This window comes from Pelodiscus sinensis, chromosome 5 (genome assembly GCF_049634645.1).
Source record: "Pelodiscus sinensis isolate JC-2024 chromosome 5, ASM4963464v1, whole genome shotgun sequence".
Classification (NCBI taxonomy): Eukaryota; Metazoa; Chordata; order Testudines; family Trionychidae; genus Pelodiscus; species Pelodiscus sinensis.
In genome coordinates this window covers 1,521,612-1,541,530 of record NC_134715.1, presented here as the reverse complement: position 1 = coordinate 1,541,530, position 19,919 = coordinate 1,521,612, and the positions used below count along the sequence as shown (strand labels likewise).

Genomic DNA, 19,919 nt, shown 5'->3' with positions numbered 1-19,919 from the left:
ACTAAAATCACGCAGGAACCACGGATGTTGTTGGACCAGAAAGTGCTGGACTTAGAAAGGTTCAGCTTGTAGCTTTAGTGTGTCACCAGGGTTTTTTTTTGGTGGTGGTCTGGGACAGTGTTAGGTTGGAAGAACCCAGATTCCAGCACAATTCTGCAGTCCAGTCAGCTGTATGCTGAGATGTTCACCCAGCAGGTGGCAGAGGGAAGTCATGGATACCCATAGCAGACAGAATCTTCGCTTTCCAGAGCTGGGCTGTCCTGCTGAGACTTTCCACTTACTGTTTGCTTTGGTCCCGCTGCAGCTAGAGTGGGGATTGCTAGAGTATGGGACCTTCTGGTCTGTCATAGTGGCTGGAAACCTGCACTGGACTTTTCCTCAGGTCAGTGCATCCTTCACCTGTCCTGGGGGACAGCTCTGGAAACAGCTGCTGGTTCCATTTTATTTTTAGACAGGGCCACAGGAACTGAAAGTTTTGAAGACCTCAGCCTGGACCTTGTTCCGGTGTGAGCAGTTCCAAATTGCCTAGTCGAGACACTGATGCGAGTCACAATGCAAGTTCTGGGGAATCAATCATCATAGCCCTGGATTGTGCTAGGTGCTGTACAAACACGGGATGAAAAGATCGTCCCTGTCCCGTTGGTAAATCCTGGGATGATTTCACAAGCAATGTCCTCTGGCTAAAGGGGTCCCTCCTCAACCACACAGAACTGAAGAGCTTGTCATGGCAAAGTAGTCTGTTGATATCTGCTGTCTGGCTTCAGAAGAAGATGAAATACCCCTACCTCCCTCAAGCCCACCACCCCAGGCTCCTCCACCAACAACTGCTGCAGGGCAGCAATGCAACATTTCAGCTCCAAGGACATTCATTAGCTTTCTGACACGCACCTTTGATGATTCCACTGGGCCACAAAGGGTTAATGGCTCTTGTATTTTGGATGCAGCTTCTTGGCTAGTGCAGCAAAGCTTTTACTCCTTGCTCTAAATATCTGAATCCATTTAAAATCCTGTTTAAACTCCTGGCCTCAGTGATTTCCTGTGGCATTGAATTCCATGGGCTGCTAATATGGTACTTATGGAAGCTTTCCCTTCTGTTCCTTTTAAATTTTCTGCCTGCCAGTTTCATCAAGTTTCCCCTTGTAATTGTGTTACAGGGCTGGGACTGCACATGGAGGAGGACCGGATCACTTTTCACTAAACCATTCATTATTTTATTGCTCTGTCATGTCCCTTCTTATTCTCTTGCTCGCTAAACGAAACAGCCTTAGTCATTTTCCTCTCTCCATATTCTAATCTCTCTCTGTTCCAGTGCTATTTGTTGCCCTGGAGTGGGACGACTTACCCTGAGCACAATAGTCAGGCTGAGAGCGCATGGCTGATTTGGAAACCTTAGCACCTGTACAATATTTTCTTTATTGTTCCCTGTCCCATTATAACGAAAACGGAGTGTCCAATCACTTTCTCTCTTTCAACTATCCCCAGGACACCAGACTATTTAGAGTGAGTCTGGGATTCTCGCCCTGAAATGTGCTGGCTAATGTAAATCGGAGCAGTGTGTCTGAAACGTGGGAATCAATTTCCCAACGATGGAGCACTGTGCACTTACCTAATGTAAATTACACCTGCTGCCCAGCGGCCCCATTCCACGTATGTTTAGATCTGTTTGCAGTGACTTGCCTTCCGCATAGCAACGATCTGGGTTCTTTCTCTTCTGCTAACTCCATGTAAATGGGGAGTTTTTTCACTCTGCCGATTCACGCCTGCCCGTGCTTCTCTTAGGTATATGTTGAGTTGCAAACGTGAAACTCAGAGCAAGTCCATCACAATGGTTCCCTAAGGGTGTGTCTGAACTGCAATCGGAGTGTGACTGCCAAGAACCCTGGCTCATTAATTATACAGCTAGCCGGCCCGAAAGGCCATACTGAAGCCCATGCTGCTGCAGCTTCACTTCTCCGAGGCCCGAGCTAGCTTGAGTTTCTCCACAAAAGCTGCTACGGCTCCCTGGGCTTGCAGAGTCGGCATACCCTAGGGTTCACTGCCCCTGTGAGCGAGCCCAGGCCCACATTGGAGTCCATCTAGGCTGAGACATGGTCTCAAGTTAGATCACACACCCGTGGCTTGGCTTGATTTTTGCCTGAAGCTCAGGGAAACACAGGGACTTCTGCTGAGTGTTTGCTTTCAGCTTTGGTATTCGTTGGAACTTGACTCTTGGAACACAGGCAAATGGGCACCTTTGTATCAACACCCAAGCAAATGTTGCCACGAACCGTGTTCCATGCAGCTAGCTTAATTCACTGGCACTTCATGGAAAAGCAGGCTGGGTGTGAGAGCTTTGAGGGGTCTCTACCGCTAGTATGGATGTTCTGATATGGAATTTTGCAGTACTCCTCCCTTGACTTTCAAGTACCAGATTTGTATTCCATTCTTATTAGAACCCAAATACCCTGGTTTGGCATTTAACAATACTGTGTGACACAGGTCCCTGGATGGGACTTGCTGGAGAGTAAAACAAGCAACGTGAGGCAGGTCTCGGTTTGTTGTGCTGGTGGTTTCTCCACTGGTGCCAGAAACACATCATTATACATTCGCCAGGTTTTAATGTGCCAGTTGCAAGTAACCTAATATGATAGAGCACTTGTTTTAATTGCCTAAGGCACCAAAACTCATTAAACTGAATAATCAAATTGCTAATTAAATAATGTGCTGTATTGTATTAGCCACTTGGTAATTGAGAATGAGGTAAGCTGGCAAGGTTTTGTTTGGTTTGTGGCTTGCAATTTGATTGCTTTTCATTTGGTCACCGGGCAGAACTTTGTGCCATGAACAATACTGTCTTGTAGCCAAAAGGCTTCAATCCATGTATTCAAGCCATACAAGGTTGCTACAAAAGAGGTTGTTACCAACTCACAATAGAAGCCCTGTGCTTTGGAAGTGATGTGTATTTATACAATGTCGGACACACACATTAATTCCTAGCACTTATATATCACTTGCCATCAATGGATCTCAAAGTGCTTTCCAAAGCAGCTCAGCATTATTCTGCCCATTTCACAGCTCAGGAAGTTGAGGCACAGGAAGAGGAAGTGACTTGGCCAAGTTTGCCTAGCAGGCCGGTGGAAGAGCCAGGGATGTAATGCAGCTCTCCAGAGTCCACAAGGCCCTGCTGAGTAATGCTTTTATTCTCTTTTTTGTGAATGAGTGTCTCATGGTGTTTGTAGAGAAATCAGAGGTTTCTGGCTAGAAACTCACGCAGTGGGATAGCTGATCTATGCTGGGTAGGGATTTGGGTATTGCCACTCTAGAGTCATGTGTCTTTATTCATCTCCGCCCTCATGCTAGTGAAGCAGGCCCGCTGCCGGGCAGGAGGGGAAGAGGCAATTGGCCCAGAGACCAGGATTCAAAGGGGCCTGGAGCTCCTGGCAGCCACTGCTGCTACTGAGGCAGTGGGCAGAGGACCAGGCCCCCTAAATTGCTGCCAGAACGCTCGTCGGTGAGGCTCCATGGGCTGGGGAGGGGCCAAATGCCGTGGTCCAGGGAGCCAGCGCCACACTCCAGGTGGCACTGAGGCCTGGCCGCCGCAGCCTGCTCCCTAGGCCCCGCCCCATCTGGGAGCACGAAGCTGCCCCGCCCCCTTGCTCAGGGATCCACAGGGGCCGTCAGCCCCGCTGAAGTGAAGCAAAGCACAGCGATGCAGCCTGGCTGTATTTGGTGCTGCCATGTTTGCAGAGAGCCTGAAACAATTGCAAGAAGGGCCCGTGGGAAGCAAAACTTCAGTCCGGTCTGCAGCCGTGGGTTGGGGGCAGAGCTAGGGAGGGGCCACACTCTAGTATGCCTGAAGCCTCAAACTGCCTGCATCTGGCCTTGGTCTCATGATGGCTCAGATGCCTAACCATTGACCTCCAGAGGCCTGGCAGATTCCAGCCTCCTCCCAACAAATGCTGGGCCACAGGCTGAAGCCCACCAAGCTGGGTCACTTCTGGCTGGGGAGAGGTGGAAGGGGGACAGCCAAACCAAGGTCACAGGTGGCTGGGACTGAGGGGCGCTGGCTGATGGAGCAGGGGGTGAACAACTGACCCAGTACTACCAGAGCCCTATGGTACTGACCCAGAGGCACGTGCTGGGAATTGGCAGCTTCCAGAGTCTGTAGGGGGGATTCAGGCGTGACTCCTGAGGGGAGCAGACACTGCTTGTATTTCCAACTTCCCCAGGAGTGCCCGAGCAGCCTTGCGAGATGTGCTGTTGGGCCGGGACCATCCCCTTTCAGGGTGGAGAAGATGCACCAGAGCCAGCCACTGAGACAGAAAAGGCGATCTGGTAAATGTCGCTGTACAGAGGCGTGGTTCCATGTCTGACAAAACATTGTGGTGGAAATCGACTGAAATAAAAGACTTGAGACTGGGCCAATGCAGAAGGAGATGCCAAAAGAGAACGCCTGCAGCAAAACTGCTCTTGGCTAACAGGATATAAGCAGTTGCCCATCTTACCTCAGTAGGCAACTTAGCTGAGCAGAAATGCAGCTGTAAATAGAGAAGCGAAGCCGATATCTAGAGTGTCTGGTTTGCAAAGGTTAATGGAGACGGGCTCACCCTATTACCAAGCGCTGTCTCAACAAGCGCTTGCAACCCGTGCTGTGTCATGTTTAAATGATGCATTTTGCCAAATGCAGCCCTTTAAACTGCCTGACTGTACAAGAAGCACTTAGCAAATATTACACTCTGGGTAAGTGGAGACCATTTATTTGCAGTATAAGCATAATTTTTCTTTTATGTATAAAAAAATACTTTTGTTACCTTCCCTAGGCATTTCTGATGCATGAGGATCTGGTCCTTACTAACTTGGATGAAGCACAGTGTCACTTACATGTTAAGAGAGTTAAACGAATATGCTTTCCAGTGCATATTTTTTCCCCCTGAATGCTTCGCCTTCGATTTGTTTCATGCCCGGTCAGAAACCCAGTGTGCTCAGATTGACACGATTGTTGTTGGTTGATAAAGCCACATTTTGAATTTTTCATGTATTTGGCAGCTGACAGATGCATGCGCAGCCTTGATCCGAAAGAGCGGGGCTCTCAGAGCAATCCTACAAAGAGCTCATTGGTTTAAAATCAGAGACATGACTGCTGCCTGCCCCGCTGGGATTGAAACCCCCTGGGTGAGGGGCTATTGCAAGGGAGTGTAATTGATAGCTCTCTGCACCAGCCGGGGTGAAAATGGTTCCTGATCTTCATGGGGATGTGGAGCTATTAGCCAGGGGGTTGGAATGGTGTCTTCAGGTCTTGATCATTGTCTTCAGTCCACCCCCTCTGGGGCACAGGATACTGGGCTGGATGGACCTTTGGTCTGACCCCGTACAGCCATTCTTATGTTCTAGCATGGTTACTACACAGAATGGTCCCATCTATAACATCTGGAGACCACTGTGTACAACACAAACCCTACAGACTCTGCTGCCTCTGTCAATGGGCCTTCAGGCTCAAGTTAAAAATCGGAGCGAAAACTTGCTGGCTGAAAGACCACCAACCAAGTTCAGCTCTTCTGCTCAGTTACACATCCCTGTTTTTTCCCTATTTTGCAGCTCTGCTGTGAATTTTTTTTGGGGGGGAGGGTGGGGGAGTAGAGGGAGAGTTGCTGCTGTTCTATGCCAAATGAGCTCTCCTCCAGTCCCCCTTCACCTTGTCTGCAGTTTCATAGGTGGGGAGAGCGGCTGCTTAGCTACCTCTCCCTTCTGTCTGTCTCCCCCCCACCTCTGGTCCTCACCCTGATGACATTCTCTGTTGGACCACTCCTCTGCACTGCACAGCAGGATGAGAGCACATGGGCCTTTGAGGTCTCTTTGAGGAAAGAGAGTGCATTTCCCTTCTGTCTTTTCTTTTGTATCCTACCATGTTATTAGAGCCAATGATTTGTTTGGTATTTACAGAGCAGACTGGAGTCAATTACCACCTAATGTAATCTCTTTTCTTCATTGCAAAAAGCATGCCAGGACACTTTTGGGCTAAGTGAATGCTAGATTTCAGTTAAATCCCACCAGTTCCAGCATCACTTGCTTTTACACACCCCAGCCTCTCCTTTCTTAATGCCGTTGCACTTGCGGAGAGGGATTTAGGGTAAATTTGCAACTCAGAGCATATGCTGCAATGTATTCTACCAAATCTTGCAGCCTAGGGCACAGGAGAATTTGAACTATAGTACTCTTGCAAAAAGCAGCGCAAAGACGTGCCTTCCTGTTCTATCCTTCCCACCTTCCGGCAACTGCTCTCCTGGGAGAAAAACAGCCTCAAGTCAGGCAGCCACGAGTGTGAGCCATCGGTTAGATCTCAGTCCAGAGCATCTGAAAGATGAGCAGCACTGGAATCCTCTTGCCCGAAAATACCACACGACTTCAAACATTGCCGACCTATGTGCCACCCCCACCTGATGGCTAGGATGAATCACACCCGCCATATGGCAGGGAGAGAACGAAACGATAAGGCAGTCCGTTTAATTCCCTGAGCTTAAAAGCACACACGGAGTTTCTATTTTAAAACAACAACAACATCCCACGTTTGCCCTGCACGGATTCAAGTGGCAGAGGGTATTTTGGATGGGATAGCTACATGGGCTTAATGCACACGGTGCTGTTTTTATTGCTCTGCTCATCTGCTCTTTGGAACAGCCACCACAGAGCACCGGGTGTGAAAATATCCTGCTCTGTGAAGCCTTCTGTGTCTGTGCTTGTGATTACAGCAAAAATACCACACCGTGGCTTGTTGTGGTAGGGTCACATTGTGCAGCCCCTTGGGGATTTCTGTTCACGGGAAGGAAATACTAATCTTATATCATCAAGAAGCTGGAGTACTCTGCGATGCTGACTCTTAATTTAGATCCAACCTTTGGCTGTATTAAGTTGACAGGGCTCCTTTCAGTATGCTTTATTGCTTTAGCAGTTTTGGGACTGCAGTCTCGCTAGCTAGATAGGTCAAGATCCCATGAAAGGCCTTTGACATCCCTTTGCAAGGAAAGCGAGTGTGCTTTCCCCAGTAATAAGCGCTACAGAGAAAAGAGAGGGGGCATTCTCGCTGCATCCTCCTCCCCAAAGCCTTCCCTTAGCCCTCGCACAGCACTGAATCACAACGGTCCTGCTGGACCCGGCTGGGCTTGGGGAGTGGCCTAATGTGCCTCTGTCTTGGAGTTTGTTGCAGAATATTGAGTCGAGAGAATGTGCCCTGTGCTCCGGGGGGGGGGGGGGGCTGCTTCTCCACGTGCTCCCCTCACCTTCCATCCAGTCATACACCGCCATGCACATCACTGCGCCTCCCTTTCTCTCCCAGATGGTAAGGAAAATGCTCCGCACTGCAGCAGATTGACAAACATACATCATGCTGTTCGCTCAAATGGCCATCCCCGAGGCCAACTAGAGCAGCCCGATTGCTACTTTGTTTTATGACCAGTGCTTATGGCCCAACGGGCTGCTATGGCAACCAAGAATCCAGCTACTTTAATGGCTTTCTGGTCAGAGTCCTGTTCACCAGCCAGTGTGTGACTGGACAGCTGTTAAACCCTGGCTGGGACAGTAAGAAGTGCTGCTCCCTGGGCCTGATGCTTGCGGAGGAGTTCCCTACTCTAGACAAATCCCTCAGCAGCCAGTTAAGTGAGATTTATTTCAGTATACTTTTGAGCCATTGCAGAAACACAAAGTAGATTCACTGGGTGGAGAATCCGGAGAGAGACAGAAAAACGGAAAGAGACCACAATCAAACATCATACCTTTTAGCACCCAAATATTATTTTTTAGAAAGTTTAAAAAATAGTAAATGAAAGGCAGGCCAGCTCTGACGTGACAGACCCAATTGACTAGCTGAAGCAATGGAGCTACACTCATGTAAGAGAGAAGGTCTATCTCGAAAATGTTATCTTGACCTGACCTTCTCTGCAGCAATGCTAAACTCATAATTTTACGCTAAACACTGACAGAAAGCCCAGCACTTACTTCCTCATTCAGCCAGTTGAGGCCAGCCATTCAGAGAAACTGGAAGCTGATCTGCGTTGTAGGAAGGCTATCTCAGTTCTTGCCACTCACAATGACCCTATATATCATTTTTGTACTACTGTTGAGACCTGTGCGTAATTCCTTTTTTGTTGTTGTTTTTAAGAATCCACCTATCGCCTGAGTGGTTCCCCATTTTCTTTAAACAGACTTCAAAGACTCTCGAAAGTCATGACATAAGAATGTACAGAGGAGATTCAGGCAGAAGAATGCACGTCTCTGAGCTGCTTCAAGTTTGGTATAGCGGAAATTGATGAATGTATGTATCGTGAGCATTCTATCTTAGCTTATGAACTTACTGGACATTCAGATATTGCTCTCATGTCGAGACACGGAGCACTAATAATCCTGGCATTCCAGAAGAGTTAACTAAAGGGATGGCAGAGGTGGATAGCTAAATACAACTGATATAGAGAAAAAAAACGAGAAAGAACTAACAAACAGAAGGAATGGATTTGCCTCTCAAACTCACTGCACATGAAATTAACTCTTAACACTGAGCAAAAAACCATCGCTGGAGCTTTTCAGAGAGGATAATGGTCTGTTGGCAGTCAGCAATGTACTGAACACCATAAGTGCTGACTGAGAGCCCAGCAGAATAAGGCACAATCAGTTGACTGAACTAGCCTTGACCTCCAAATGGAATGGCCCTCTGACCTTTTTCTCCTCCTTGCTATAGAGGGAGCTGCCTTTCTCATGCAAATGAGTACCTTTGATATTGAACTTCTGCCCTTGTGATATTCTTTAGCTGAGGGCTTGCCAACATGTGTAAAGCAGACACAATCTGCCTGCCCGAGTTTGTTTCGGAGAGAGCTATAACTTTGGGTCTAAATTAGAGTGTGTGTTGTTGGTGACAGGTACACGGCTCAGTTTCTTTGAGCAGAACTACAGATCATTTTGCTGAATTAGTTTATATTTCTGTAAAAAAACTGAATGTGTTACAAGCTAAAGCTAGGTTTAAAGTCTCAGATGTCTCGAAAAAGTATTAATTTTGGAAGATGCTTTAATGGTCATTTAAAACAACAACTGTAAGTCAATGTAAACTTAATTCTGTCACCCAAGATACGGCGCTGCTTGTCGCTGTCATTTAGAATCATGGGACTACAGCTGATTGCAGTGTGGGAAAAAGTTTTCTTCTGGCACCCTGCTGTACTTTTTGGATTTATTATCACAGGCTTGGTTGCCAGTTACCACAGTAAGGCAGACTACATCCAAAATATGACAAAGTCCTGGAAAGCAAAGGCTGCAGTGGCTAACTAAGCATTTTAATAAATAAATAAAATTCAACTGGGAGAAGTGTTTTAAAACATTTATGGGGAACAGTTCAGTGGTAAATTTTAAGATTAGCTGTGAATGAGTTATTGATTATGTAAACACTTAAGACTGGGTTGGGTTTGGACTTTATTTCCAACTTAAGGGGGAAAAAGGGAGCAAAGAGAAAATTCTGCTTTACTTCAGCAGTGAATTTACAATGAGTTCTCTTATTCAGTGTACCAGAAGCCTGCTAGTATAAGAAGACAGAATTAGCATGATCTAAAAATAAAAATAAAATCTTCTAATTATTTATATCCGCTTACTTGATGATCCACTGGAATATGCTGTCTGTCGTTTTAACGACAGATCCCAGACTTTAAATTGATGCCCAACATATCAAGTAGTTTTAGCAAAAAAGACCAATGTTCACTAGCTCTATGGGAATGAAGTTGGCTGTGCTGGGAGCGGGCAGGGAAGAGAATTTTAAAAAATGAATTATTGTTTGGAACATAATCAAAGGATATCAGTTGTATTTGTTGGGACTCCGATCCTGCAAAAACGTACTCTTTGGGGACTACTCTCAGCCCATCAAGCTATGCAGATGCTTCAGTCATTGGAGGATCAGGGCCTAATTTCTTACAGTTGGATGTTGCATTTGAAATTTTTAAGTGAGAGTTGCAGAAACAATAGAATGAATATGTGATGAACTCATCGCAGGACTGTGGGGGTCTCTTAGATAAAAATAGCAAGAGCCCACAAAACTCCATGGCATATTTAGGTTGTAAGCTACATGGGGTGGGTACCACCTTTGTGTCTATTTTCATACAGAACCTAGCACAATAGGTTTTGGTCCAGGTCTATTTTTCCTTACTATTATAATAATCATAATACGATAAGCAAGTACTGTTTGTCCTGTTTTAAAATTCCACCTCTGCTTTGTATCATCCGGCAGTCTATTTTTGCTTGTTCTTTTTCCATGATTTTATTGTAATCAATTATTAAAAATACATTGAATGTATTTATATTGTTCCTTTGATCCAAAGCACTACGTAAGGGAAACAGAAGGACAGTGCAATAAAACAATAAATAACAGAATAAATGACTGGATTACTATCAGAGGGAGAGAAATGACAGAAGGAGAAAAATAAAGAAGATGAAAGACTTTTAAGATGGGCTTTAAAATGGCAGTCAGAAAAATGAAGACAGGAGAGTTAATGTTGACTCCAGAAGAGAAAATACATGGCCTGTAGAAATGACCATGGACCAAGAAAATAAGGCCAGGAACTGTCTTGTGAATTCTGCACCAAAGTATTAAAAATGTTGCATAGAATATTTTAAAATTCTGCAAGTTTGTCAGAAATATGATTCTACCAGTTTCAATTATTTTGGTAATTTCATTTAAACTATAGTACGATGGCTGGAGAATGGCAGTGGGGAGCATTGGAAGAAATCTCCAAACCTCCTTTACGTTATAAATAGATAGCTAGGTTTCACCCTTTATTTCTGCTTATTCGTGGACAAATACATGTAGCCATATGCTCAGTGTTGCAGCAATAGGTAACTGAAGAACAAGTGAGGGTTGGGAGATCCAATTCACAATTTATATTGGCTACTGACCATCTCTAGACAGGCCAGTAGCCAACAGGTCAGGGCCTCACAGTCTCCTTGTAGGATTGTTCCAGGTGGATTTTGACTCGGTATAGGTTCAGAAAAGGAAAGATGTGTGGATGAGATGTTCTGGACCCTCCCTGGCTGACAATTTGTTTAAAAACAGGGAAAGTTGCTTACTGAGCTCCAGTCTACACTAGGAAGTTATTTCAAAGTCACAAGCGGAGCGTCCACACTACCAAGTCCGTTATTTCAAAATAAGGGGCTGGTTATTTTGAAATAACTCCTGCTTTCCACAAGGAATAACATTTATTTTGAATAGTGATAGAGATGCAGCCGTGTTAGTCTGCTGCAGCAGAAACAAAAAACAGGACTATGTAGCACTTTAAAGACTAACAAGATGGTTTATTAGGTGATGAGCTTTCGTGGGCCAGACCCACTTCCTCAGATCAAATAGTGGAAGAAAATTGGCACGACCATATATACCGAAGGAAACAATAAAAAAAATGAACAAATATGAAAAGGACAAATCAAATTTCAGAACAGAAGGGGATTGGGGGGGGGGGGAGCGGTAAATGTCTGTGAGCTAATGATATTAGAGGTGATAATTGGGGAAGCTATCTTTGTAATGGGCAAGATAATTAGCGTCTTTATTCAAACTTGAGTGTAAAGTGTCAAATTTAAGCATGAATGACAGTTCAGAGGATTCTCTTTCAAGTGAAGTCTCAAAAGGCCTTTGAAGCAGGATGCAGGTAATCAAGTCATTGAGACAATGTCCTTTCTAGTTGAAATGGCAAGAAACTGTTTTTTCTTTGTGATCCTGTCTGATATCTGTTTTGTGGGCATTGATTCTTTGGCGAAGTGCCTGAGATGTTTGTCCAATGTACATAGCAGACAGGCACTTTTGACACATGATAGCATAAATTATATTTCTGGATGCGCAGGAATATGTATTCTTGATCTTATAACTCACTTGGTTAGGTCCAATAATGGTATCAGCAGACTCATTCAGAGTAATTGCTCCCCAGTGTTTCCTGGGACTCTAAGTTGAGGTATCATGTCCACATTATAAGGGAGCCTGCCTCAGACTAATTTTGAGGCTTCCCTGTAGTGTGGACACACGATTTTGAAATAGTTATTTCAAGAGTTATTATTACGAAATAAGTTATTTCAAAATAACTATTGATTTTAACGCTCCTTCACACACAGAGAGAGGCCCTTAGCCACTCAGAATCTGCTGTAAATGGGAGCTTCGTACAGACAGTAGAATAGCTCTGATCTGAAGTAAATACTTCACTTACCACCTTCTGCTTCTAATCTACCTTTAAGCTAGACAGCACTGTATCTGCTTAGAACTAGGGGTCACCTAATGAAATTAATAGGTAGGAGGTTTAAAACAAACCAAAGAAAGTCTTTCTTCACACAGTGCACAGTCAATCTGTGGAACTCCTTGCCAGAGGATGTTGGGATGACCAGGACGTTAACAGGGTTCAGAAAAGAACTAGGCAAATCCATGGAGAAGAGGTCCATCGATGGCTATTAGCCAGGATGGGGAGGACTGGTGTCCATAGCCTCTGTTGGTCAGAAGATGGGAATGGGTGACGGGCTGGATCACTGGATGATTCCCTGTTCTGTTCATTCTCTCTGGGGCACCTGGCACTGGCCATTGTCGGCAGACAGGACCCTGGGCTACGTGGACCTTTGGTCTGACCAAGTGTTTCTGTTCTTATATTCTTTTTTTTTTTAAGAAAGCCTTTGCTCATTTCTTGGCATGCATATTTTTAATATGCTTCCATAATTTTTCTTCTTTTCTGGTTTCCAGTCACAGCCAGGATTGGAACTAGAATAGATGAGGTACTCACGCTCTAAAAGGCTATTCTCGTATTAGTGCAAATCCAATTATACAGACTCAGTAATTCCAACTTTGATTCAGTGGGTGTTTTTTGTCCATTGTCTTCCCTGGAGTTTGGATCAAGCCATTGATTGGCTAGGATAATCATCTAAACCTCTGGGCATTTATTTCTCTGAGCTATAGCCAAATTCAATGTCAGTAGTTTAAATATTGTTACGCACTGATCTGAAATATTAACATTAACAAGCAAAATGCTAGTACATGTAAATGAACACTATCCAGAAAGCTAAATTACTTTGTTTTTACATTCCTGAGAGTTAAGAGAATGTTGCCTTGAATTTTGAACTTCCTATTTATGCCACAACCCCAACGATGTATGCTTATTTTTGGATTCCTCATTGGTCCTGTAATTGGAAATTTCTTTCTTAAATTTAAAATGAGGGTGGCTTTTGTATGATGCGGTTCTCTTTGTGGGAAGACTATTAACTGCAGGTTATATTGAAGGATTAACTCACAATTTATGAAGAGGCAATTATGTAAACAGATTTTCTTTTCCGATTAGATATGTGTGTTTTTAGAGAACTCTTGAGTTGTGTATGCAGGAGACAAACTGAAGGGAAAATTCAAACAGTTTAAGTTTCACTTCAAAGCTTCATGAGTAATACCATGCAAATTAGTATGTAAACACAGCTAAGTATAATAAGGTCCGAAGCCTTAGAGGACTTTTATATACAAAGAAATTGACTGTGATAGCAATTCTATTATAATTGAGCTATTCCAGAATAACTCACTGTGTGGATGTGCTATTCCAAATCAAAAGTGGCTTTTTTTCTGGAAGCAGGGTAATTAGTTTAGAATAAAATCACGTGTTTTGGGACAGTGTCCTGTTATTCTGGAATAGCTAAATTTGTAATGGAATAGCAATAGAGGAATAGTGATTCTGAAGTAGCTACGCTGGTCCATTTCGCCTTAGGCAAACCAGGCCTAAGGTTTAATTGCACCAGGACCCACTATGCATAATTCTGTGATGGACTGATGTGGAGTAGGAAAGCTTATAAAAGGGAACGGCTCCATTTAAGCCTCAGCCTCTCACTCCCATTTCAGAGTGGGGAAGGAAAAGCTAGAAACCTGAGCCCCTCAGCTAGGCAAGTTTTCTTCAAATATAGAATGAACTACAGACTAGAATCTTAAACCTCTGCACTGAATCCTACCCCCAATTAAAAGGACGCTCCGCAATTAGCAGGAACTTGTTTACTGTTTCATGTGTGTCATCCACCTGCATTTACCGTCCCCTTCATTCATAGCAAGAGCTGTCATAGTATTCTGAGGGCATCCCTTTCCCCATTTGCATGGGTTCTTGTGTTAAGCTTTTACGGTTTTGATAGGTTTTGTGGCATGTCCTACAGAGTGTGGAAAACTAGGAAACCGCATGTAATTCTGCCTTTCTGAAATAGGGTTTTCACTTTGCGCTTAATCTAGCTAATAAGATCTGGGGGGTGGCGGGGAGGCATGGCAAGACAAAACCAAAACCTCCACCAACTTCTGGTACTTAGAGGTAATAAAATGGAACAAATTCAATTATTAGAGGCTTTTCACTGAACAAATACCAGCCTGCTGGCACAATGACACCGTGCTGGCTACAGTTCTGGTCCAGACTCCTTTCAGTGGGCGATAGATCTGGCCCCTCCAGAAGAAGGATGCAAATGCAAAGCAGTGGAGACTCTGTGTATGCTGATGGGAGAAGTTCTCCCACTGGCAAAGCCTGCCCACCTCCCTGAGAGGCAGGAGCAAGGTGGGCAAGAGAACCTCCCCCCCATTAACCTAGTGCTGTTTGCAGCGAGCTGTAGGATGGTTTAGCTGCATCACTCCTAGTTCTACCCACCTCATTTCCGAGAGGAGACCTGGCCTGAGCAGAGAACCGATATGGAGGATGAGGATGGGGCCTGCTTCTTACTAAAACGTAAGGCCGCCATACAGTATTTTGGCAGGGGATGGGGCTTTCAGGCCAGAATGTCTTTATTTACACATACTTCTTCCAGGCCTTTGCATTCTCCTTATGGGGTCTCAAGCAGCCATCGTGTAAATGAGACCTCTGACGTGTAGGATCTTGCACTGCAGGCGTCGCAGAAAGAATGTCCATGTCATGGTCGCAGGCTGCCCCTGGAACCTGCAAGATCTTGCCACTGTCCGATGTAGTTCTGCTGGGAACCAGAAAACTAGCTCGGTCAAAAGAGGAGGAGACTGGCATGTTCCCCCGTGGAAATACTGGGGTTTGATTTTGAACTGAACCTCACGCTTGTGCAAGGGTGTGAAAAGTGCCTTCAGGGCCCCATATGGGCAACTCTGAATTTGGGTCCAGGGGCATAGCCAATTTTATAGCCCTGAACAATGTGTCACAGACTGTGAAATAAGCCCTTCCCCATGAAATCTGATGTGTCCTTCTTCCTAGCAGCACCTCGTCAAAGAGGGCTTCCCTGTTCCAACTGGGCAGGGGAAGGAAGGACAGAACCTGTCCCTCCCCGAAGACTGCTCTGGTGTGGGAGGGAGGACCATCTCTGAGTGCCTGCCCCTGCTGCTGGATGCTCTCTGGGACTGAGCAGCAGCATGAGATTCCTGCAGCTGGAGGAGACTCGTGGAGTTGAATCCTATTTTCCCTGAGCTGCTGGGAGGGTACCATCAAAGAGGGCTTCCTAGCTCCGACTGGGCAGGGGAAGAGCAGGACCCGTCCCTCCCCAGTTTCTTGCTGTGTGTACAGTGCACAGCACAAAGGGGAGATCTGTGAAACTAGAATAAATACTTAACATGAGCCTGCATCAATTTCAGCTTCCCATTGGATAGACCTCAAGCTACAGTGGAGGTGTGTCTGGGCGGGAAGAGGAAAAGGAGAAAAAGACAGCAGTTAGAAATGCTTTGTTTAGCAAGCAGCACACAAGCAAATGGGTGTTTGAATACCGCTCCATGTATACATCTAGACACGAAGACTGTGGGCCAACTCGCTCTTGGGAAGCAGTGACTCAGAGGAAGGCTCAGGGTGGCTAATCCTCTGAATTTGAGCATTTGGTGCAATGCTGTAGCCAAAATGGCCAATGTAATCTTTCCGTCTATCAACAGGGGAAGCTTGAGTAGGGGTAGCGAGGTTATTATACCTCTGTATTTGTCGGTGGAATACTATACCTCTGGCAATACTATGGAATGCTATGTCCATTTCTGGTGTCAATAATTCAAGAAAGATGTTGATATTGGAGCAGTTTTGGGGAAGAGCCAAGAAAATAATTAAGGGATTAGAAAGCTCGCCTTTAGAGTGATAGACTTCAGGAGCTCCAGCTACGGAGTTTAACAAAGAAAAGATTAAGGGGTGACTTAATCGCACTCTGTAAGAACCTCCGTGAAGATCCCGTGCTTGTTAATGATCTGTTCAATGTAGCGGGCAAAAGTGTAACAATGCAAAAGCTTCAAGGTAGTTATATAAATTTAGACAGGAAATAAGGCGTAAATGTTAAGGGTAATTAACCATTGGAACAATTTACTCAGGGTCACAGTGTAAACTCCTTCATTGGCAACTTCACCTCCAATTTTGATTTCAGAGAAGTATTCTGCTTCAGGTCTCTGAGCAAAAAGGGAAAAAAAAGGGGTGGGGAGGTGGGGGGAGACTGAAAGGGGACATGTTCTCCTTAACCTCTGATGGTAGGACAAGAAGCAGGAAGGGAGGTTTAGGTTGGATATTAGCAAAAACTTCCTGTCAGGGTGGTTAAACACTAGAATAAATTGTCCATGTTCCTTGCCCATGTAATTTGCCGTGTTAGTGTACTTTTGCATAACCACACTTCTTGGATTTCCAAGCTACACTAGTGGCTTTTCTCAGTCTGTGATTATCTAGAATGCTGCAGCCTTTCCTTATTACTACACCACTTAGGACAGTGCCAGCCCCCAAGCAGCATAGAGGCAGACCCAGCTGTTCAGTGGAACGGGTTCTGGGAACACAGTACACGTGTTCTGAGCACTGTCTGTATATAGTCGCACACTTTGTGTTTGTCCAGACTGACCAGGATTGATTTTGTAAGGTCAGCTTTCATTGTTTCTGTTGTACTGCTCCAGCCCGATCCCGTTTTCCTTGTGTTCTTTTGTGAGACAAAGGGCGAGAGACTGACCGCAGCTATCCAAGAGAAAGATGTATCAGCTGGCTCATATGTTGGCCACCATCTTGGCCTACACCAGGGTTTGAGTAGGGAGCCTCTGAGGTGAAAGCACAAGTCTCTAAAGCTAACAAGCAGCCTCTCTAGTTGAAGGCTGTAACAAACTTGTGTCCCTTGGAGATGGGGCACAGACAGGACAGATAACTCAGGGCATTCTAGTAAGATTTTGAATCTGTCAGCCACAGATTAGATTCTCCAGAGCCTTGCCATCATCTCGTTAGGCAAATAAATGAAGTGAGCAGATGTTCTAAATGGGAACCACTCCAAGCTGAGCTTGTTGGGAAATCTGACCTGTAAAGAATTCTAAAGAAATGTAAGAAAGTCTGACCCTGCCAAATGTCTAACTTGGCCAAACTTCAGTTGACCCCACGGGAGCAAAATGGGGGCGGTGTTACTTATTCCCCTCTCCTCACTGTCCTCATGGAGTCAGATAAACTCTGGGGGGGTTTCCTTTGTGACACTCTAGCTCGCACAGAAGTAAATGATTCCTGTTTAAACGTTGCCTAGTATTTCTGAAGTACTGAGCGGGTATGCAGGTAACACAAAATGCTATTGTGCACCCCCCCTCCCCACCCGATATGCATGCCACAGTGCTGACATTTCAGAGCTTGCAGGCATGAAAGAGGCCATGGAAAGATTGTGTACAAGCAGCAGGCCTATGGAGGTAGCTGAAAGAAGGCATTTTCAGCTCATGCATTTCGTTTTAATTCCATTTGTATTTGCTTGACTTTTATAATAAGATGCGATAAAGAACTTTTGACAGCACATGAACAGGGAGCAAAGATGCTCTCTGGTCAGGAGGACATTGCTAAGTCACTGTTTGTTCAGTGTATTAAGACTTTAGACCAAATCCAGTAAATGGACATAATTATTGACTTCAGTTTGAGGATCTGGCCCATAATATTGCTCTTGGAAAACTTAGGAGCTGTAGCACCTGTTCATATCTACCAAGTGTCAATGAGCCAGATTCTGATATGTGGATGCATGTTAAGTAGTACCTTTGTTGCACAAGGATTGCCACTCACACCAGAGGATATGCCAGGGATAGCAGAGATTCATGGATTTTAAGGCTATATCAGACCATTCTAACCATCCAGTTCAACCCCCAGCAATAGAAGTTTACCTGTGTCAAGACCCATAACTCATAGACTTAGAACAGCTTTGTCAGAAAGATAGAAGATGCGGGAACCTGCGATCCCTGGGTTCATGGAAAGGGGTCCACACTGGTCATCCTACTCATTGCAAAATGTATGTGCAGGTAATGCGTAAGGAGTCGTGTATTCTGTTTTCAAGGCATTGCAGTTAAAGGCAGTTCATACAGAGGTAGTGTGTCTCAAAACAGACTTCTCCAGACAGGAACTGGGGAGACCTGAATCTCCCTGGTCTGCCCTTCGGTGTCTTAAAAGGCCATTACTTTGGGTTACTTGGCAAAGCCCTGGCTGGGATGATTTAGTTGGGGATTGGTCCTGCTTGGACTAGAGATCTTCTGAGGTCTCTTCCCACCCCAGTCTTCTATTATTCTGTGAACCTGGGAAACGGAGGAAAAACAAGGGAGCTTGTGTCTCTCACTAACAGAAGTTAGTCCGATAAAAGATAATCCTTCTCTGCCTTGTTTTCCCCAAGAGGAGAAGATTGTTTTGCCTCACTTCAAACTTGGAGGGGCCTGTGTGTGCTTTGGTATTTGGCATGCATGTGTCTGGAACAGAGAGATAAGGGGTACATCGTGTTTCAAGGAAAAACAGGGTAGAAAGTGGATTGGTTAAATCTAGTTTCAAATGACGCACACTGTACTGTTTGCCTATAAACAAGTAGGGGGTAGAAAGATAGTTTGGATGTAACTTTGGGAGCACACCTGCTGCCTCAAGTAGATGTAGCAACACTGTGTGAGACAGCTTCCGGCAGACTGGTGCCTCGCAGACCCATTTTCCTGCACTTTTTTATTATTATGGTCTTACAGCAATTAAACTGACCATCGCTGATGATTTGCTCTCTTGGGTATATGTCATGGTGAAGCAAAGTGTGGTCAAGCACTTGGCAGGACCAGTATTAGCTGGCATACCTGGGCTAGCGATGGACAGCACTCTTTTCAGCAGAGCCTGAGCAATGAGAAGAGCATATTAAACACCACCCTGAAATTACATTTTCTCGCTTGGGTCATTTACCACTATTGCGTTGTGGGACGCAAATTCTGATCTCTGGTGGCCGAGGCTGTTTGCTGAAGGAATGCTGTGCGTGTGATTAGTGCCCTAGGCCTCCTGATAACCTCCAGCATATCATTAAGCCATCTAATGACTGTATGGCCCATTGACCTCCATCATTCATTCGTTAACAATGTTTGTTATTTACATGCACTAGAGACATTACCGCTGAGTATTACTCCCCCTTCTCCCATCATAACACTAGATGAACTCCCTCAACAGAACACCAAAATCCAGTAAATTGGCCCTAATGAGATGATTTGGTGTACAAACAAATTAAGTGTGTTTATTGTTTGTAGATGAGTAGATCTTTATTTCTTTTTTTCCTACAGGCCAACTCCTTGTCATCAAGGTTTGACTTTCACAATCCAGCAAATTAAACAACAATCTGGAACTGGAGCGAGGATAAAACTGGGCAAAATGAATGGGAAATAATTGGTGTCCATATTTAAAATATCACTTTTTCAATGGTGCAGAGAGAAAGCAGCTGGAATTATCACCTATGTATAAAAGTTTGAGGGGACTGTGTTAGTCTGTAACTTAGAAAACAATGAGTTGTCTTGCAACACCTTAGAGATCAACAAAAAATACATATGGCACCATGAGCTTTCATGGGTACAACCCACTGAAGACGTGAGTTTTGCCCACAGAAGCTCATTATACCATACGCACTCTTTACTAGTCTCTAAGCCCTGTTCTACACCGGGGAGTTATTTCAAAATAACAAGTGGCGCGTCCACACTACCAGGCCCGTTATTTCGAACTAACAGGCTGGTTATTTTGAAATCT

At 44.9% G+C, this 19,919-nt stretch overlaps 1 long non-coding RNA gene across 5 annotated transcripts in view; it reads left to right on the top strand.

The window, feature by feature from the left end:
* Positions 1-19,919, top strand: part of LOC112546584 (uncharacterized) — a 392,852-nt gene that overhangs the window by 51,866 nt on the left and 321,067 nt on the right. The window lies entirely within an intron of this gene.